The sequence below is a fragment of the Sorghum bicolor genome, chromosome 2 (genome assembly GCF_000003195.3).
Source record: "Sorghum bicolor cultivar BTx623 chromosome 2, Sorghum_bicolor_NCBIv3, whole genome shotgun sequence".
NCBI classification, from domain to species: Eukaryota; Viridiplantae; Streptophyta; class Magnoliopsida; order Poales; family Poaceae; genus Sorghum; species Sorghum bicolor.
In genome coordinates this window covers 46905585-46916422 of record NC_012871.2, presented here as the reverse complement: position 1 = coordinate 46916422, position 10838 = coordinate 46905585, and the positions used below count along the sequence as shown (strand labels likewise).

The 10838-nt window shown below is 41.2% G+C and overlaps 1 long non-coding RNA gene across 1 annotated transcript; it reads left to right on the top strand.

Annotated features, from left to right (window-relative positions):
- Nucleotides 5627–7585, top strand: LOC110433087. Its single transcript, XR_002450475.1, has 2 exons — nucleotides 5627–5790; nucleotides 7217–7585. It is a non-coding gene; the product is annotated as an uncharacterized LOC110433087 (long non-coding RNA).

The window sequence follows — 10838 nt, the reverse complement described above, 5'->3', positions numbered from 1 at the left end:
CGATCACAAGAAAAGATTGATCTGCACGTGAAAGCCCTAGTTTAGTTTTGGATAATTGATGAAACCCAAAGTACTAACCTATATGTTAAGTGTGTGTAGATTAGATGAGTTTGGTACATGCCAAGTGATGGAGCAAGAGATGATCATGGTGATGACCACAAGATTATCAAGTGCTCAACTTGGAAAAAAGAAAGAGAAAAACAAAACCCAATGTAGATCAAGGCAAAGATATTGCTTAGGGTTTTGGTTTAGGTGATCAAGACACCATAGACAGTGTGATCACATTTAGGACAAATAGTCGTACTATAAAGAGAGAAATTCTTTGGCTAAGCGGTCTATCGAGTGCCACTAGGTGACATTATTCATGTGCATGTATTTAGAACCTAGTGAGCGAACTTAACTCCTTTAAAGAAAATGATTGTGAAAATGCTAACACACATGCACACGAGGGTACACACATGGTGGTGTTGGCACACTTTGAGAAGGAGGTGGAGTTTGATTTGGCGTTTTTAAGATAATGAAATGCATATTTTTCATTGCACCAGTGGAAAGTTTGGTGAAGTCGTGGGTCACTAGACGCTAGCATAGAGGCGTCGAACGCTGGTTCAATGTCCGGTGCGTTGTGACTTAGTGTCACTCTTTTGAGCAGAGCGATGGAGCGTCTGACAGGTTCACGTCGGACGCTGGTCTGACACTGTTCGAGCATCCGGTGAGTTGTGACATCAGCAACTGTTGCGAGCAAGTTTCAAAGTTGTGTGTGTCAAACGCTGAGGTGCATTCAGTGGAACACCATTGGACACAACTGACGCAGCCCCAAATAGTTTCTATACTCTCTTAGTAGTGTTTGATGTGAGGGTTGCACGTCCGGTGCGTAGCACCTGACGCGTCCGATGCCTTGTAACTGTGAACTTTAATGTTTAAGTAATCGTTGGAGATCAATAGGTCACGTTTAACTTAGGACACATGGCAGCGATCCAGCAACACTGTTAGGACAGCGTTGGACGCTGGGGCTGCATCTGACGCCTAAGTGTCGGCGCGTCCGATGCCCCCGATAGAGGACTGTCCTAGGGGGGTAACGGCTCTATTCTTTGGGGACCGTTATAAATAATGTTTCGTCAGCTTGGGGCTCACTCTCTTGGCACTTTGATATACTTGACATTCTTGTGAGCCTAAGCAAATACCTCCCACTCATCTCCTTTATTGATTCTTCATCATAGTGAGATTGAGAGTGATTCCAAGTGCATTTGTATGAGTGATTGCATCTAGTGGCACTTGGGGATCATTGTGCATGTGCTTTTCTTGGTTGCTGCCACCTAGACGGATTGGAGCAGCAAAGGAGCATTGGCACGAGTTGGTGATTATTCGTGGCCATCTCCGAGTGATTGTGGGGGTTCTTGTGGGACTAGGCTATAACCCCAAGAAAGGCAAGGCAGCCTTTGCAACTCACAAGCATAGCTTTGTGAAGAGCAATGGTCAATTTTGCAATAGATGCAAGCAAGTTGGGCACCTAGAGCATAATTGCAATAAAATGAACAAGAACAAGAAAAATGGTAATGTACCTTGCATTCCTTTTGATTCTTGTTATGTGCTTACCAAGGGTGACAAAGGTGTGCATGCTAAGTTTGTTGGTACACTAATTGTGGGTCCAAAGAAGAAGGCCATTTGGGTACCAAAAAATCTTAATCACTAACCCCTAAGGACCTAAACAAGTATGGGTACCTAAGAAATATTAATTTGTTTTGTAGGTAAACTATAAAGCCAGAGAATGGCATTGGGTGCTTGATAATGGCTGCACACAATGTTGATGGTTCTTAAGTATCAATTTTAATCATGAAATAAATAAGGAAAAGGACCAATATACAAACAACACCTAGAATTAGGGTTTGATCTGACAGAATTCCATGAGTTTTGTTGTTTATCTATTTCTACAGGGGGTTATCAGGAAATATGAAAGAAAGGTCCACACGTCGGGTTTACATAGAGATATTAACTTGTGCGCCAATTTTCTTCGGTCTAGAAGGTTCCAGAAGCCACACGAATGAGCAGGAGGCCGAGCGGGCCCATAGGCAGGGCACCTGCCCAACCCCCCCTGGGCGCCCGCCCACCTATGGTGGCCAATCAGGGTGCATCACGCGGATTATGCTCCACCGCCTTTGAGGATCAAGGAGAACCGTTCAATCAAGGTCGGTTTGATCCGACGGCCTAGATTCATTTGAGAGGGCTATATAAGCAAGGCCCCTGGCCCCTGGAGAAATCGAATCCCCATTATTCATTAGCATATTTTCCAGAGAGGATTCAGAGAGAGAGGTTCCTTAAGGTTCCCACCCCATAGGGCTTAGCATCCAATGTGAGAGTAGAATTAGTTCTACTAGATTGAGAGAGATAGAGTGGAGGTGTAGATCGAAGGAAGCCCGCCCTGTCGGTGTCTACTCCGAGGTTGTACCTGCGGGATCAAGTCTCTTAATCCGAGGCTTGCTCCTAGGATTCTTCAGTATTTCGACTTCTAAATTCTAGTAAGTTCTTTGTTTTATTGTTCTTTGGTTTATGAGTTTACTTTGATCTCTTCGCGTAGAGTTTAGAGTAATCATCTCTAGCGTAAACGTGGTGTTTGGGCTAGGATACTCATAGATATCCCCTGTCTAGCCGGACCGTGGTAGTAGCGAGGAACGTGACATTTTTGAGTTACCTTTGTAGCCCATAATCCCGTTAGCAGGATCGATAGGGTTTATAGGTGCGGGTCGAACATCCTCTATGGTGTCTACATTCTATGAGCCTCCCCAACAGAACAGTAGATCATCCTTACCAAGGTTAGAACGAGGGTGCAGTTGAAGTCTTCTCTATACATCACTCACATCGAGTCATAGTGGTTGTAGCCTAAAGGTTAGTAGTAATAGACTGGTTAGTCAGATGCAAGCTTTCTCCTAGTGGTAAAAATATAAATACGATACTCTAGATAACATCCTGGGTGAAGTGCTCACCGATATCCGTGCGCTTGCAGATTAATTCCTAATTGCGTTACCAAATATCAACAAGCATTTCTGGCGCCGTTGCCGGGCAGAAAGACGGTTTCTTGAGATAACCTTGAGTCTTACTACTAGCTTATATTCATACTTTTATCTTTTCTTATCTTTTTTTCTTTCTTTATTTTCCTTACTCTTACCTTATGGAAAACCAAGATTCTAAATCGATCTATCAATTTGCAACACCTTCGGAAACTGACCTTTTACTATGGGAGTCATCACAGCCTATCCAAACATCCCAGTATAGGTTAAGTTCCAGGTTAATTGCCATGATTCAAAACCTATTTTTTCAGGAAAGGAAGACAAAAACCCATACCTTCATATTAGAGATTTTGAGCAAACATGTGATTCTGAACCTAAACCCTTAGATGAGTTTGCAGAAACACCTAGACCTCCCATAGAGCTTAAAACTTTACCACCCGGTCTGACCTATGCTTTCCTAAACAATAATCCAGAGTTTCCTGTGATCATTAGTGATAAACTCACTCAGGAGCAAACTCTGCGATTGATGACCATTCTTGAGAAACGTCACTCAGTTTTCGGCTACTCACTCCAAGATCTTACAGGAATCAGTCCTATGATTTGTACCTATCGTATTCCGACAGATCCTTCTGTTTCACCTTCTCGAGAGCCCCAACGTAGACTTAACAACGCGATGAGAGAGGTAGTTAAAAAGGAAGTTATAAAGTTGTTGCATGCAGGGATTATATATCATGTGCCGCATAGTGAGTGGGTGAGCCCAGTTCAAGTTGTGCCTAAAAAGGGAGGCATGACTGTCGTTACGAATGAAAAGAACGAGCTAATTCCGCAACGCACCGTCACAGGGTGGCGGATGTGCATAGACTATAGAAAAATGAACAAAGCCACAAAAAAGGATCATTTTCCTTTACCTTTCATAGATGAGATGCTAGAGCGATTAGCGAACCATTCGTTCTTCTGTTTCTTAGATGGATATTCAGGGTATCACCAGATCCCAATCCATCCTGATGATCAAAGCAAAACCACTTTTACATGCCCATATGGAACTTATGCTTACCGTAGAATGTCTTTTGGGTTATGTAATGCACCAGCTTCTTTTCAAAGATGCATGATGTCTATATTTTCTAATATGATTGAAGAGATTATGGAAGTTTTCATGGATGATTTCTCTGTATATGGAAAAACTTTAGATAGTTGTCTTGAAAACTAAGACAAGGTTTTGCAAAGATGTGAAGAAAAGCACTTAGTCCTCAATTGGGAAAAATGTCATTTTATGGTTAGGGAAGGAATAGTGCTGGGACACCTAGTGTCTGAAAGAGGTATTGAGGTAGACAAAGCTAAAATTGAAGCAATTGAACAACTACCTCCACCTATGAATATAAAAGGAATTCGAAGCTTTCTTAGCCATGCTGGTTTTTATCGCAGATTCATAAAAGATTTTTCATTTATTGCTAGACCTCTTACTCTTTTGCTAGCCAAGGATGCTCCTTTCAAATTTGATGATGCATGCCTAACATCTTTCAACTTATTAAAGAATGCAATCATCTCTGCACCAATCATTCAACCCCCTGATTGGTCGTTGCCTTTTGAAATTATGTGTGATGCTAGTGATTATGCTGTGGGGGCAGTTTTGGGACAAACTAAAAATAAGAAGCATCATGCAATTGCTTATGCCAGTAAAACTTTGACAGGAGCTCAACTTAATTATGCAACCAGTGAAAAGGAGCTCCTGGTTGTTGTCTTTGCCATTGATAAATTTAGATCTTATTTGGTTGGAGCTAAAATAATTATTTATACTGATCATGCCGCACTAAAATATCTGCTCACTAAAAAAGATGCTAAACCTTGCCTGATTAGATGGATCTTATTACTTCAAGAATTTGACTTAGAAATAAAACATAAAAAGGGAGTAGAAAATTTTGTTGCTGATCACTTGTCTAGAATGCATTTTAAGAATCCACAGGAAACCCCCATCAATGATTCACTTCGGGACGACATGCTCTACGGGATTAACCGGTCCGACCCCTGGTATGCAGATATTGTTAATTTTATGGTTTCAGGGTATGTACCACCAGGAGCAAACAAGAAGAAGCTTATTCAAGAAAGTCGTTCACATATATGGGATGAGCCATACTGTTGGGTATTCTTAACATCATTACCAAAAGTAGACTAAGTTCTCTAAATCTAGTAACGGTGCCAAAAATGCCAAACCTATCCCTTACACCACTTAAGCCAAGTTGTCATCCCCAGCATGATATAAGAGACGCGGTATTGAAATATGCAATTGCTCTTCTAAACAAATAATGAATGGGATCTGCAAGCGCACAGATTAATACCGATGCAGCATTTTAACCGGGAAGTATTCCAGGTATCGTTATTTATATTTTTACCACTAGGAAGGGATTAGCGATCATCATTATTGATTACAGAATAGAATATGATATTGAGCATCTATCATTGAATGTATAATTGAGAACATTATATCTAACTCTTCACACAGGGATAAGTGTCACATAAAAGATATATGAAATAATAATAGTGACAAGGATGACTAATCTGATCTAGCCACATAATAAATATGATAAGCACCTCAATTAGATACTCTAGAAAGTCATTAGCATTAAACTTGCAGACGGCGCGGCGACGGGCAGCCCGTCCCGCGTCCGCAAAGGCCGCATCATCGTACACGGGCTTATACGGCGGCCCGTTTCCATCCGCGTGCGCGTGCGGCGTTGTTGCGGCGGCCGCAAGCCCGCGCTGCCTTGCAGCCTTGCATGAAACAAGAATCGTGGTAAGTTATGTATGTGTGTGTTTATTTTGTTATTTATTACTTTATAAATTTTTTAGTGATCTATATGTTAGCTAAAAAATATATGTAAATTACATAAAATATTATGTATCATTAGAAATATATGATTGAATTTTCTTTTACAGTTTTTCACCATTTATAAGTTATCATAAAAACATGCAAGTTAGCATCTAAGAAAATCATAAGCTAATTGTTAAGAAAATCATAAGCTAATTGTTGCGGTCACTATCTCGCCGTAAGCTCTGAACAATAAGTCAAAGCTGGTTGCTGCTGCTGAACAAAAGCATACTGCATTAAATTACAAGTTCTGAACAAGAAATCAAAGAAAAATAAGAAAAATTGAGTTGTTGCTAGTTGCAATATAATTCAGTGCTCTTAAGTCTTGATCTAAAAGGGAAATCTCTGAATAATTCTAAGGCAATAAGCAAACTGCTACTTACTACTTAATTACATGCTGCTGCTGACTGCAGTATAGTTCCAAATGTTTTAGAAAGTGGTACAATAAGACAAGAGAAATATAAATAAGAGGCATTTGCAACCTTGCAGTGTCATCACAAGTTCATACAACAAACTAAAAAAATAAAAAAGGTGACTGCCATCCATATCATCACAAGTTTGTAATAGATTCATCAATGGTATTAAACTCAAACATATTGCCTATCAATGATTACTTCAACTCGTGTCACTTTTCACTATTGTAGCCTTGCAAAAGCTTGATGTTTCCTGCCGCTAACCTGCAATAGTGCAATGTTGAGTAATAAGATTGAGAAAGAAGCATTCTTCCAAACTACCAAGAAATATTCACTTTTCATCATGATAGCATGACAAAGGGACAAAGACTGCTTCCATTCTACAACATATAAATGATGTGCCAGACGGTACTTATTGAAAATAAAGGTCCAAATACTGCAAGGTACCTACTGGTCTTTTAGATCTAGACAATGAAATTGGCAGCAAACAAGGAGAGCAACCAATCATATGGACTGACTGTTGTAACATAGTATTGAGATTTGAGAAAAGCAAATCATTTACTGAGAAAAGCAAGATCATCTCATAAAGCGAATTCATCTGCAAATTTATACCTGAGTTAGATCTCATCATCATCTTCATCTCCCATAATACATCCAGCTATGTCATCATGGGTACTACAATCTAAAACAATCAAAACAAATTATAGTAGACATGTTAGGACACAAAAGTTATTCAACTATATTATAGTAAACATGTTAGGACACAAAAGAATATGTAATCTACCTCGAAGCCAGTCTTGAAGACAGACAAGTGCTTCTACAGTATCACTAGACAGTCTGCTTCTATACTCATTTATAATCTAAGGCCCTGCACATTTCTGATTACTAATGTAGGCATTATTCAAAAATCTGCTTGATGCTACCGTGTTTTCCAATAGAAGCTTATGCTGGTTGCGGCTGGGAGATGGAAAGTGTGCCCTGTCAGATACTCAACAATGCAAAGCCATGCGTCCTCGGTGGCCAAAGGCGTGGTACTGTGAGGGTGCAGCTCTCAGCTTGCTGAAGGTATACAATATACTAGGCAGTGTAGCAGCTGCGTCAAATTTAGCCTCGCAACTTAATATACTCTACACTTGTATCTCACAGTAGTTATACCTCTATGCTCAGGACTACAAAGGAGCAGCTAATGCTTTCCTGGAACCACAAAATTCTGGATTCCCTGTCCTGAACAATCATATATCCTCAACACTAATATTGCTATCGGAATATCACAATAAATTATAGAAATACAGTTTTAGATGAAGGAATTCAGGAATATCCTACACGATTGATGAAGGGGACATAAGATCCTCACGGAACTGAAGACAATTTATAGCAAAAAGAAGCCGATCTTTTTTCTGACCACCTTTAATCAAATCTAAATCAAAACTGCACAGCGACAATGCCCCAACCATCAATTTATTGCTAGAAAGGACAAGAGCCAAATAACAATCATCGGACGACCATTGCGAATCAAGGAGATAAATTTACAGGCAAGGGGCTGGGCATACCTGCTGCCTGCTCATTGCCGGGGAAGGTCCCAACAGCGCCGGGGTGTAGGGGGCCGTGGCGGGGGCCGATGGCGGAGTCGCCCGTGGCGATGTCTGCGGCATGGGAAGAGCCGCCCATCGAGGTTGCAACGGCGGCGGCGGCGGCGGCAGCCCTCGCGTCATCGTGTTCGTGTCTGGGATGAGTCGCTCGCGAGTCTAACGGGTTGGAGCGGCGCCGTTGGGCTTCATGTGTCCGCTCCCTAAACCCGCTTCGCATAGATGGGCTGCTGTGCGGGCTGATTTTTGCTCGCGGCACGGTCCGGCCCAGCAGGCTGATGGCGCAGCCCGTGCCGTTTGCAATCGTAATTAGCATGGTATTAGAACGAACTACAAGAATATTCCCTAAGTTATTCTTAACTATATAGTCTAGCATTATCATAGTTAGTGCAAGCATACTTAGCAATCATTGTGAGACAAGACTACGTCCATGCATAGTGATATTAGCAAGGAATATGAGAAACATAGCAATCACACCCCTGTAATAATGTTGCTCTGCCAGCCCAATACACGAGAGGGGGACTATATAAGAATCAATGAAGCTGTCACTATCACGAACCACCCCACGATGTGGCATATTGGGTACAATCGCAGATAAATATGGTATAAGCACCACGCCTACACAATATCTATCATTTACCCATGGATCCGATGGATAAACGCTATACGATCCTAAGCATGTATATAGATCGAATCTAACTAAGCCAAGTACATAACTATGATAAACTAAGAACAATATAATCTTGAATATAAGCAAGTAGAGCAAAGTCATAAGCAATATATTGAAGTAGAACAAAGTCATATTCATAATATTGAAGAACAAAGATAATTAGAAAGCAATTAGAAGCACAATTAGAGAATTACCAAGAATCCTCGTGACAGATCCGGAAACCAATCGAAGATTGACTCCTTCTAGTTCTAATCCTATGTAGCTATGCTAATCTAGATATCTAATTGATGTGGTGGCTCTAATCTTGATCAGAGGCTTCTTCTCCCTTGATGGAACAATGAATTAGGGTTGAGAGGCTCTCTCCTCCAGGGGCCAGGGGGTCTGGTTTTATAGTCCCTTCAAGTGAATATGGGCCCTTGGATCAAACCGACATAGATTGTATGGTTTAGATTCATCCTTTAGGTCGGTGGAGATCTCCCGCAAAGCAGAGTCCTGATTGGACTCAGGGGCAGGGCGGGCGCCCTGACCAACTGGGCGGCCGCCCAGGGTCAGGCCCCGTTTCGCCTCCGCTTCGGTCTCGTGGCTTCTGGAGTCTTCTAGATGTAAGATAATTGCGCAGCACGTTAATATCTTTACGTAATCCCGACATGTGGGCCTTTCTTCCATATTTCCTGATAACCCCCTGCAGAAATAGACAAACACCAAAACTCGTGGAATTCTGTCCGATAAAACCTTAAGTCTAGATGCTGATTTCATTTGGATCCTTTTCTTTATTTATTTGATAATTAAATTTGATACTTAAGGACCGTCAACACATACCTCTTCCGAGTATGCTCTGATGGCTTACTCAGGAGATGTGTGACGACCGAGGAAGGATGAAAGATTATCGACAGATGTCATTCATCACCATATGGAGGTCATTATGGAGCATTTCATACACATTCAAAGATCTGGCAGTGTGGATTCTACTGGCCTATAATGTATGAAGACACGAAGCAGTATATCAGAAGATGTGGGCCATGTCAAAGGCACGGAAACATAAATACAAGAGATGCCATGCCACTCACCAACAACCTTCAGATTGAGCTCTTTGATGTCTAGGGAATAGACTACATGGGTCCATTTCCCCCATCAAAGAAGTGTGAGTTCATCTTGGTGGCAGTTGACTATGTCTCCAAGTGGGTAGAGGCACTACCTTGCAAACACACCGACAACATTAGTTCAAAGAGGATGTTTGAAAAAGTTATATTTCCAAGATTTGGAGTCCCCAGAGTAGTGATAAGTGATGGAGGAGCACACTTCATCAACAAACGCTTCAAGCACTATCTATCAAAACATGGAATCCATCACAACGCCGCTGTTGGGCATTCTTAACGTCACTACCAAAAATAGACTTTAAAATAAAACTCAGAGATTCCTTGTATGACTCTCTCAGAACTCTCTTTTGTGGTATTTCTGGATCCCTACCAAGGCAGTGATGGTATATGCCTTCTCTCAAAGTATGTAGTATTTGTGGTATAAGGCATAGTGACATTGCCTTCTCTCTCACCCTACTCTAATAAGGCTTTAATATCTGGAGCTCATAGGTGTCAGATAAAGTATACATACTTACAAGACATTTATTGTATGGTCAAACCATGGATCCAGAGAAACAAGTCAATAAGTCAAATCAAGATGTGCATGTGTGGCGAATGAATGGTGATGGTGATGATGGTGATAACAATGGTGAAAGTCTAATTCTACTTTTGCTCTTTTGATGGGATACATACCTTTCTTGCACTTTTGAAACTTTTGAGGAGAATGAGATGCTCTATATTTTCTTCTTCTTTCCTCTCAGGTGGGTATCTTGTTCCCCTAATTCTACTATTGGACACTTGTCCATTTTTACCTCTCGTCTCACTTTTTCTTTTCTTTCGAGGTTTCGGGCACTTGCCCCTTTTTATTTCCTCGTATCCTCTTTCTTCTCTCTTTTTTTAGAGCACTCATGTGTTGAAATAATATAGCAAGTGGTAGTAACCAAGATAACTCGAGCATTTATTTCACAGGGAAAAACAGAAATAGGAGAATGTTTTTGGCTATTCTCTCCCGGATTAGGAGTAGAATACTTTTGAGTGGCTCTGGAGATGGTAATGAGTGCATATATGTGGATGCGTACTTCCGGAGTAGAAGTAGCATGTGTGAGTGAACGTGAAGTGAATCTTGATTTAACCACATGACAAGCTCCTAAGGGTCTACACAGCTCGACCACACTCAATGCTCATAAGCAGTAAAAAGTAAATGTGTGGCTCAAAGTCTAACAAGCAT